The sequence below is a fragment of the Procambarus clarkii genome, chromosome 16 (assembly GCF_040958095.1).
Source record: "Procambarus clarkii isolate CNS0578487 chromosome 16, FALCON_Pclarkii_2.0, whole genome shotgun sequence".
In the NCBI taxonomy this organism is placed as follows: Eukaryota; Metazoa; Arthropoda; class Malacostraca; order Decapoda; family Cambaridae; genus Procambarus; species Procambarus clarkii.
This window is the reverse complement of record NC_091165.1, coordinates 27,938,788-27,950,046: the sequence shown is the minus strand read 5'-3', so window position 1 is coordinate 27,950,046 and position 11,259 is coordinate 27,938,788. Positions and strand designations below refer to the sequence as shown.

Here is an 11,259-nt window from a genome sequence, read left to right as displayed (position 1 = left end):
CTTTTTATTTGCATGGAGTGTTTGCACAGATTTAGCCTGACTAGGGATATCAAAGGACTATTTATTTCTGGTGTGGTGCTCATGAGTTCTATTTCACTATCAAGGAAAGTTTCAGATCAAGATTAGCATTTAGGAACAAGGTTTTGTACATGTATATAGCACGTGAGAATGTGTGAAGTGTATGTTTAGCATGTTAAGAGATTTAAACGGGGGCTGTGTGTTGTCTGAAATCAAGATTAGCATTTTGGAACAAGGTTTTGTACATGTAGATAGCACGTGAGAATGTGTGAAGTTTATGTTTAGCATGTTAAGAGATTTAAACGGGGGCTGTGTGTTGTCTGAAAACAGAGTTTGATATAATTCTGATTATACAACCATTTGCAGTAGGTGAACCCACATGCAAAGATACCATATGTAAGATAGGGATAGATTAGTGTGTAGTATAATGAGAGGAGAGCAGAGTGGGGACATAATATCTGAGTTTAGAAAGTATACAGACCCTTTTTTATACTTTTTTTTTTGTAGAAATGTGTTTTATGTGGGTGCTGAAGTTCAATCTCTTATCTATGTATAGGCCAAGGGACTTTCCCTCATTTTTACTGATAATGTTAACATAGTCTGTCTGAAGTTGAATCTGATTTGATGATTATAAATAACAAAATTGACTAAATAAAATATAGTAGGTATTTTCTATGTTTAGTGTAAGTTTGTTGGTTGACATCCATGAGTGAACTTTTTTTTTTTTAATTCATTGTTGACAATATTATTTAGTGTGTGGGGGTTGGTGTCAAAATAGATGAAGGTAGTATCGTCAGCAAATAGTATAGGTTTAAGAATGTTAGAAACGTTTGGCAAATCATTGATGTATATAAGAAATAGAAGAGGTCCAAAGATGCTGCCCAGTGGCACCCCTACAATCAATGGTAGAGTGAGGGAGACTTATGCTATTGATGGTTACATATTGGTGTCTGTAAATGAGATTGAAACGAATATAGTCCAGTGCAAGGCCTTGGATACCATAGTGAAGTTTAAGTAAAAGGTAGTTATGGTTTACCGTATCAAAGGCCTTTCTCAAGTCAATGAAGAGGCCAATTGTGAACTCGTTTTTGTCAAGGGCTGTATAGATTATATTAAGCTGACTTATAATGGTATCATTGGTACTCTTTTTGGGAAAGGAAGCCAAACTGGCAGGGACTTACTTGAACTTGAACCACCTTCCATTTTCTGTACGGATATTTCGCCTACAAGATTTCCCCTTGGTTCGTGTTTGCAACATTTCTCTTCGTGTCGTTCCATCCTTGCCTCCATAGTGTCCCACTTGTAAAGATTTGCAAGACCTGACTCCACATAGTAAAAGCTTACCCTTCCTTTTGTTATGATACGTCACCTCCTTGAAGACTTTTCCTCGGACTTACACTCCAATGCCATATTCACAGCTGGGTCTTAAGTCTGTCGACGGTGTTGGCTACTCCGTTGTCTTACCTGACCTATATGAGCTGCCCAAAATCCCTCAGGATTAAAAACCCTTGGAATTGCTTACACGCAGAAGCCATAAATTCCAAAATTCTGTTGAATTTTCAAATCGAGCTAGAACAAATAGAACTGAAATCACCAGGACAAATGGGGGGGGGGAGACCTGTAACAAGCCGCCGGCTTCCTGTCCTCGTCGAGGTCACTAGAGTATTAGTGTCCCTCGGGTAAACCTCAGGTAAAACTATCTTTGTTGTGGCCAACCGTCTATTTTTGTACGTTTGATTAAAGTGGCTATAAGTACTATCCTGATAGGAGGATAGGCTGAAATATTTATTATTTATAAATGGATCAGCCTATATAATTCTATACATATTTGTAAATCACGAAAATTAACACGTGATACATATATATCACGTGTTTATATATATATATATATATATATATATATATATATATATATATATATATATATATATATATATATATAGATAGATAGATAGATAGATAGATAGATATAATTCAGCGCCTAAGTGTGGCGATCCAGAGGGGAAATGCCTGCTGCATCCTCTGATCCTGTCCGGAAGCGGAGGGGCTTCATGAGATCCATAACCGTTACGCACTTTTCGTATCAACCAATATATATTTTATAACCTTCAAATACATAATAAAACAAAAAAAAAGACACGCAAAAGGAATTGGGGTGGTAGGCGAAAGCACACAGAAACTGTATTGGAAGGGGACCTAAACATTCCCTCTAATGCGTTATGTGTGGTTTCCTCCGAGGCTAAGGGTCCCCTTTCTTCCAGCGAGAGGTGATACTCCCTTCCCTTTATAATATATATAAATATATTATTATTATTTTGTATTTCTTAGAGTTTGTATAGCGTGGAGGGAGTGACCCCCCGACACCTCCCGCCGGGTGGGACACGAGGCAACAGGTGGGCCGAGGGTCCCGCGGCTCACAGCTCAGTAATCTCTCGACTGTGGTGGGTGGTGCACGCGTCACGGTCCTCTCCTCAGTCCCAACCTCTCCTCCTCCACTGGACGATGCTTTCCCACAGAATTTTCCTATAACTGTCGGAATTCCGAACTGAAAAGGAACAAACAAGGAGGCAAGGTACAGTAGAAGTCATCAATGTAATAAGTAGGGTTGATGTAACTTGAGATCCTTCAGGAGTGTAAAGGATTCGTGGAAAAAAATTTAAGATTTATACTAATTCAAGAGGGTCCATGGACGTGCTCTGAGCCTTTTAAACAAGGACAAAAGCACAAGGTTATTAATAACTGCAGCGGGGAGCAGTAACCTAACTCTGCTACAGAAGGCTAATGACATTTCTAACACCATCACAACATGGCCACGAGTGTATCATTTCTAACACCATCACAACATAGCCACGAGTGTATCATTTCTAACACCATCACAACATAGCCACGAGTGTATCATTTCTAGCACCATCACAACATGACCACGAGTATATCATTTCTAGCACCATCACAACATGGCCACGAGTGTATCATTTCTAGCACCATCACAACATAGCCACGAGTGTGACATTTCTAACACCATCACAACATGACCACGAGTGTAACATTTCTAACACCATCACAACATAGCCACGAGTGTATCATTTCTAACACCATCACAACATAGCCACGAGTGTATCATTTCTAGCACCATCACAACATAGCCACGAGTGTATCATTTCTAGCACCATCAAAACATTGCCACGAGTGTGACATTTCTAACACCATCACAACATGACCACGAGTGTGACATTTCTAACACCATCACAACATGACCATGAGTGTAACATTTCTAGCACCATCACAACATAGCCACGAGTGTATCATTTCTAGCACCATCACAACATAGCCACGAGTGTATCATTTCTAACACCATCACAACATGACCACGAGTGTGACATTTCTAACACCATCACAACATAGCCACGAGTGTGACATTTCTAACACCATCACAACATAGCCACGAGTGTATCATTTCTAGCACCATCACAACATAGCCACGAGTGTATCATTTCTAACATCATCACAACATGGCCACGAGTGTATCATTTCTAACACCATCACAACATAGCCACGAGTGTATCATTTCTAACACCATCACAACATGGCCACGAGTGTGACATTTCTAACACCATCACAACATGGCCACGAGTGTGACATTTCTAAAACCATCACAACATGGCCACGAGTGTATCATTTCTAACACCATCACAACATAGCCACGAGTGTATCATTTCTAACACCATCACAACATGACCATGAGTGCTATCATTTCTAACACCATCACAACATGACAATGAGTGTAACATTTCTAACACCATCACAACATGGCCACGAGTGTGACATTTCTAACACCATCACAACATAACCACGAGTGTAACATTTCTACCACCATTGTAAGTACAGATCTGATTTTCTACGCTGCTATAATTATATTGAATGTTTGTATAATGTGAGAGAATGCAGTGAGGAAGCAGCGACTTAATATACAATAGAATTATACATCAATTTAAATAGCATCAGACCACGAGGCTATGTGTTTGATTGCATAATTATTCTGCTACCGAGATCATCGTTTATGTGGCCCCATGTTTCGATCACAGCAGTGTTTGATTGCATAATTATACTGCTACTAAGATCATTCTTTTTTTTTGTGATTCAATGTTTCGTTCTCTACTGTGTTTGGTTGCATGGTTATACCGCTACCGAAATCATCCTTTATGTGGATAAATGAGGGAGTACCTAAACAACAGGAAGCAAAGAGTTACTGTGAGGGGTGAGACCTCAGACTGGCGTGTTGTCACCAGCGGAGTCCCGCAGGGTTCTGTACTCGGACCTATCCTGCTTCTGATATATGTGAATGATCTTCCAGAAGGTATAGACTCATTCCTCGCAATGTTTCCTGATGATGCTAAAATTATGTGAAGGATTAAGACAGAGGAGGATAACAAGAGGCTACAGGATGACCTGGCCAGATTGAAGAAATGGTCCAACAAATGGCTATTAGAGTTTAACTCCATGATTTGCAAAGTGATGAAGACAGACGTAGGGAGCAGTAGACCAAACACAAGATACCAGCTGGAAAGGGAAGAGAATGGAAGGGAACTATCATGAGAACCGCCAAGCCATTACGACTATATAGCACTTGGAAGGGGTCAGGTTAAGGACTTGGGATGGGACAAGGGGTTAAGGAATGGTGTCCAACCACTTGGACGGTCGAGGATTAAACGCCGACCTGAATGAAGCGAGACCGGCGCTCAGTCGTCCAGCCCAAGTGGTTGGACGTATCAGCTGGGAGAGGAAAACCCTCAAGTCAGGACGAGAGAAAAATTTGGCGGTTGATATCACACTAGGCCTGTCCCCTGAAGCCCACATCAAAAGGATAACATCCGCGGCGTATGCAAGGCTGGCGAACATAAGAACTGCCTTCAGAAACATGTGTAAGGAATCATTCAGAACCATGTATACCTCCTATGTCAGACTAATACTGCAATATGCGGCTCCATCGGGGAGTTCGCATCTACTCAAACACAAAAGAAGTTATAAAAGGTTCAGGTATGCCACCAGGCTAGTCCCCAATCTGAGATGAATGAGCTACGAGGAGAGATTACTGGAATTGAACCTCACACCACTGGAAGACAGAAGAATTAAGGGAGGCATGATCTCTACCTACAAAATTCTCAGAGGAATTGACAGGGTAGATAAAAATAAACTGTTTTAACACGGATGGTACCCGAAGAAGGGGACATAGGTGGAAGCTGAATACCCAGCTGAGCCACAGGGTCGTTAGAAAGAACGTTTTCAGTGTCAGAGTAGTTGACAGATGGAATGCACTAGGCAGTGATGTGGTGGAGGCTGACTCCATACACAGTTTCAAATGTAGATATGATAGAGCCCAGTAGGCTCAGGAATCTGTACAGCAGTTGAGTGACAATTGAGAGGCGGGACCAAAGAGCCAGAGCTCATCCCCGGCAAGCATAACTAGGTAGTACAGCAGTGTTTAGTTGCATGGTTATACTGCCACCGAGGCGGTAAGCCATTATTTGGCTCATTGTTTCGTTCACCGTTGTTATTTAGCAACAAAAAATCAGTTAAAACAGATGTAAATTATTAGAGTCCTTAAGTAAAACAAAATTCTGTTTGGTATAAGGCGGTATTGTTCTGCTTTTTTAGTCATACCTGTACTTTGGTAGCGTATGTTTATGACAGTTGATTGTGGTGCAGTGTAAGGCGCGGATTTGGCTGTTGGAATTTTAAATATTTTAAATGCTTATATGGAATTACTGTGAATTGTACCACGTGGTAAAAACTCTTTCATATGTTTACTAAAGGTTAGGTAAATACCATATATCTTATATTGAGAGCTAACTAGCTGTTGACGTAGACTTTACTCCTCCGGTAATTACTGGTAGGCAAGTATACAACACACACATCCCAGTCATAGAGGGAGACAAGGAAATACAGTGTGCTAAGCAGGCATCAGTTATAACCGCTTCGCACCCAGTCTGTTGCATAACCCGGTCTTATCCAGTGTTATATTTCCGGTTCCTGGGATAAATTACATTCTCTGAGGATGATGGCTGGCGTACGATGATAACTCCTCAAGTCAAATGATGGGCTGAAATAATTTATTTTATCACGAAAATAACAAATCTGTTTCATGATAGGGTTTAAATATTGCTAAATTTTAACCAAATTATATTCGTTAAACATAATAGGATGTTTAGGCTAGTTTTGTGAATACGTTAATGTACTAGGTTATCACCAATATTCGTTTTTTCCTGTGTAATGTGGGACATTACTTATGAACATGGTTATGTACATTGAAATCACAATAACATGACATATCTTAGAAAATCTTTCGGGTAATTACTTAATCGAACGTCTGGAGGGGGAAGGGGGGTGTGACCCAGGACGCGTCAAGTTTGATTCCACACACTTCTCCAGAAATTCCACACACTTCTCCAGAAATACCACACACTTCTCCAGAAATTCCACACACTTCTCCAGAAATTCCACGCACTTTTCCAGAGATTCTACACAGTTCGCCAGATATTCTATTCACTTCTCCAGAGATTCCGCACACAGCTCCAGAGATTCTACAATACAGCCAGATTCCACTCTGCTCCAAAGATTCCACACACACGGCTCTAAGAGATTCCACAAACTGCTCTATAAATTATTTTAAGTATGCCTGTTTACAATACATTCAATATTGCCTGCGAAATATATAAAATAATATGAAGATGCGTACTTCAATTACCTTGTTAGAAATATCCATGGTATGGGGACGTTGATACACAAGGTCCGGTCCCGGTTGCAGATGTCCATAGAACTGGCAAGTAGAGGATAGAAAGGGTAGGATAAGGATACAGGAAATCTTGAAGATGGATTGGGATATAAGGTGTAGATGAAGAAAATGCAGGGTTGTGGCTCATTCATTTTGGCTTTGTGGGTGACCCTGCTGCTGTGATATGAATTGATGCGTGGATATTAGACATATGCTGTACACGCATATATATAATGGATTTTTTTTTTGCTGGCTGCCATTGGTTACGTGCTGTAGCTGCTTCACCAGAGGGTGCTGGTGGTACTGGTGACGGTGTGTGGTTTGATTTTGCTTTCAGCTTTTCACCCAAGAGTTCACGTTTTGTACTATTGCTAAAATAAGTTATTTTGAATCATATACAGTTGCTCCTGTCCTTTGCCGTGTATTAGTAGCTAGTTGTAGTGTTGTTTCTGCAGAACTTGAGGAGTGCTAAGTACAGCTTTGAGTAGTACTGTGTTTTCATTCCTCGTTTTAGTAATGGTTGTGTGATATTTGATGAGGTTGGCCACCCTTCTCGGTCATTTAGCACACAGGCTGCTTGTTGATGAGTTAACATCATTTGTAGGGATTACTGATCGCAGAATATAGGCTGCTCTCCAGGTTGTAGGAGATAGATTGATAGATAGATGAAGATAGGTTGTCTCCAATCTGTGTGTTGGAGATGTTGAGTATCATTATCTTGATGCACAGGGCCGTGTTTAGTTGTATAAATCTGTTGTATATAATTTCCCATTGTTGGGGACAGGAAGCCTGTTTAGGTTTCTTGAGGTTCCCTACGACCAATTACTGATCATCCGTAGGATTCAACCCACAACCGTTCCCTAACTCCTAAACACCCATTTACTGCTCGGCGACCTTTAAAATGTAGACTCTGATTTACTCCACTTTGTTGAATAAGGAAGATCAAGAGTTACGTATAATAGCTTCATCGCCTCATAGCAAAGTGGGAAGGTTTTGGCAGAATTATGACGCCAGACTTAGTAGGAAAATTCTGGGTATTGCACATTTTAAAGTTATTATGAATGAACAGAAGACGAATCCTCTTAATTTAAATGCCAGTAATTTGTGGTTAGTTTTATAAGCGTAACAGAGAACGAATCCTCATAGCTATATATTATTAGAGATATTTATTAAATAGTTAATTATGTTATAAGTGGGAAATATTTCCCACATTACCAGCTATTTTTGTAAGAGGTTGTGGTCCTTCTTTGAGCTTACGAAGTAATTAATTTGTAATTTCACCGTTGATACCCACGCCGAGGTATATAGATTTCCTGCAATTCAGAATGTGTTGATTATCGACTTCAAAATAAAGGAAGCTAGGGGATATTTTTAAGGGTATAAGACCTAGTTTATTCTATGGACACGATAGGCTAAGACCACATTATTCGCACTATAGTAAATCTACATAGCAGATGACAGCTTGGATAGGTAATAATTAGGTACCTTGGATAGGTAATTATTATTAATAATTAATAATAGGTACCTGGAGCAGGGAAAAATGGAGATGAGATGATGGAGATGATGAAGAGATGTCTAGGGGGTGTAGAGCAGCTGACAGTGAATTTTTTGTATATAAAATGTAGAGAAAGTAAGTAAGAGTACGTAATGATAAATGGTGAGGGAGTGAAAGGAGGGGTAGAGGGTCGAGGCCAGCCACACCCTGGAGTCAGAAGGGTGAGCGGCCTCGCGGTGAACAGATTATTCTCACTTACCTTGGGAACCAGGTGTGAGGATCTCAGCCATCTGGTGTTCCACGGCTCCACGCTGTCTCTCTCTGCCCGTACACTGGTGTGTAGCCTCGCCCTACAGGAATACTCTTAACACGGAACGTGATGTACCGGTGTACCTTGTCCATTTGAGGAGCTTTTGAATCAGGCCCCAGCAAGGGAGTGTTGGCGGAGAATGGCAACTTCACAACCTCTGAAGCGGGTAATATTGATGTTTGGTATTTTAGTTTATCATGGCCCCTATGCCCATCGTGTGGATGGTGGCGGAAAGTTTAAAAGTTGCATAACGGGTTCCGGAACTGGACCCCCAGTGTTCATTTGTCTTAGCAATTTAATTTGTGGTGACTTAGTTATCAACAGATTTAATTTGCCTGTCATGCACCCCGCACCCACCCAGTGGGTGGTGGTGGAAAGGTCAGTCACGGGCACTACCTAGTACTCACCTAATTGTGCTTGCGGGGGTTGAGCTCTGGCTCTTTGGTCCCGCCTCTCAACTGTCAATCAACTGATGTACATATTCCTGAATCTACTGGGCTCTATCACATCTACATTTGAAACTGTGTATGGAGTCAGCCTCCACCACATCACTGCTTAATGCATTCCATCTGTTACTAGTAGTACCTACACTAGGCAAACTTGGGTTATTTGGCGGAGATTTTGGTAGTATTTTATTTTAAATTAAATATTTAGACATTTCTTAAACATTCGTGTTAGTGTTTCTCTGATTTTTTAATTTTTCACATTAGGCAGGCGATGGGTCACAATAACGTGGCTAAAGTAAGTTGACCAGACTACACACTAGAAGGTGAAGGGACGACGACGTTTCGGTCCGTCCTGGACCATTCTCAAGTCGATTGTGTCACATTAGGCTTATCACTTTCACATTAGGCTTATCGATATACCCCACACACCCCTCCCCCTAGGCCACTACTGATTTTTCCCCAGGATGTTACTAATAGCAGAGGCATCAGGTGAAAGGAAACGTGCCCAAACGTGTTTGCCCTACACGAAAATCAAATCTAAGACCTTAACGTTTTCTGTGCATCGGCCTTCAGCAGTTAGGGGGGTTGCTTGGGTTCGTGCATTTCTGGCAATGCAAAACTGTGTTTTTACTGAGTAACAGAGCGAGAGAACGGAATGGATAGATAGAAGGCTACGCTTAAGATTTGAAAATTTAAGACTATATTCGCTCCTTATGAATAATAAAACTTACAAAGCTGATTTGAGCAATCTGTTTGTGAAACATGGTGTAAGCGACTTTTCATGGTTGTGGAGCCAACGGAAGGTTTGTGTAAAGGTGAGGTATAAAACATGAACGGTACACAGAGAGGTGGCTATGTGTTAACTTGGCAACACTGCGAGCTTCGTAAAGGAGTTTTTTTTATTATTATTTTCTACCACAGACGTGGCCACACAATTACAATGCTAACTAGCATATATACATTTTCTTCTGTCCTCCATGGACAGGGTGAGAGATTTGTCAAACATACAGTTCAGAGATTTATTGAACAACCTTAGAAGGTGATCGTAGTGCTTTTAAAATGTTAGGCTCAGCTACATACGTAAATACATAGATACATAGATTTATGAATGCATTAATGTGATTTTATAATAGAGTAAAGGAGTGGTGGGAGGGTGAGCACATGTTGTGTTTTTGTTTACATAGTTTAAGTGGCAAGATCGAACTTAGGCTGCTGGGCTCCACTTAAGTCGGTCATCTAATGGCATTCCCAGTAATAATGTTTGCCATATCTACTTATGAAATATAATCTTATAATACATGTCACCGGCTCACTGTCACGGTTCTGTTGTTGGATAAGATGAAATAATGTGCATGCCGTCAATATGAGAGTGGGCTGTTATTGAAAATATTAAGAACTGAGTTGACCAGACCACACACTAGAAGGTGAAGGGACGACGACGTTTCGGTCCGTCATAGACCATTCTCAAGTCGATCATTCTCATTCTCAGTCGACTTGAGAATGGTCCAGGACGGACCGAAACGTCGTCGTCCCTTCACCTTCTAGTGTGTGGTCTGGTCAACTTACTTTAGCCACGTTATTGTGACTCATCGCCTGTATTAAGAACTGAGTAGGGCGATGGCCTACTTAGTTCTCGCAGTCTATAATAAATTATATAATTTATAGCAGCGCGGTCGTAATAGTCAGTGGACCAGTGTGGTCGTAATAGTCAGTGGACCAGCGTGGTCGTATTAATCAGTAAACTAGCGTGGTCGTATTAATCAGTAAACTAGCGTGGTCGTATTAGTCAGTAGAGCAGCGGGGTCGTAATAGTCATTGATCAGAGTGGTCTTGATGGTCACATTTAAGATACTGACTCCATCTTCACGGGCACTCAAGTGATTTATTCCGCCATAATAACATGGTATTTCTTTGTATACTTGTATTTCTTTGTTTTGCCCGTCGTGTTTCCTCTAAACTATCGCTCTGAACATTGGCGGATGTTATGTGGAATGTTTTGCCTCAGTGACTCATAAGACTGATGTCTCGAGTGTCACGTGTTCTATTGTTCTCTTTCCCCCTCCCCTCCCCCCCCCCCTTCCCCTAGGCTTCCCGTCTCCTGTTTTCTAGTGTGAGACACTGACAACACTAAGGTGTCCTGAGGGACGCTGACGCTGGCAGCACCAAGGTGTCCTGAAGGATGCTGATGCATTACTCGCAACATCAGGGTAACCATACCAAC

The 11,259-nt window shown here is 41.1% G+C and overlaps 1 protein-coding gene across 2 annotated transcripts in view; it reads left to right on the top strand.

The window, feature by feature from the left end:
- The first annotated feature begins 2,447 nt into the window (after positions 1-2,447).
- Positions 2,448-11,259, top strand: part of LOC138365192 (myogenesis-regulating glycosidase-like) — a 58,978-nt gene continuing 50,166 nt past the window's right edge. For both annotated transcript variants that reach the window (XM_069325392.1, XM_069325391.1), the window contains exon 1: positions 2,448-2,590. The gene's annotated coding sequence lies outside the window, so the exon portion shown is untranslated. The remainder of the gene's footprint in view (positions 2,591-11,259) is intronic.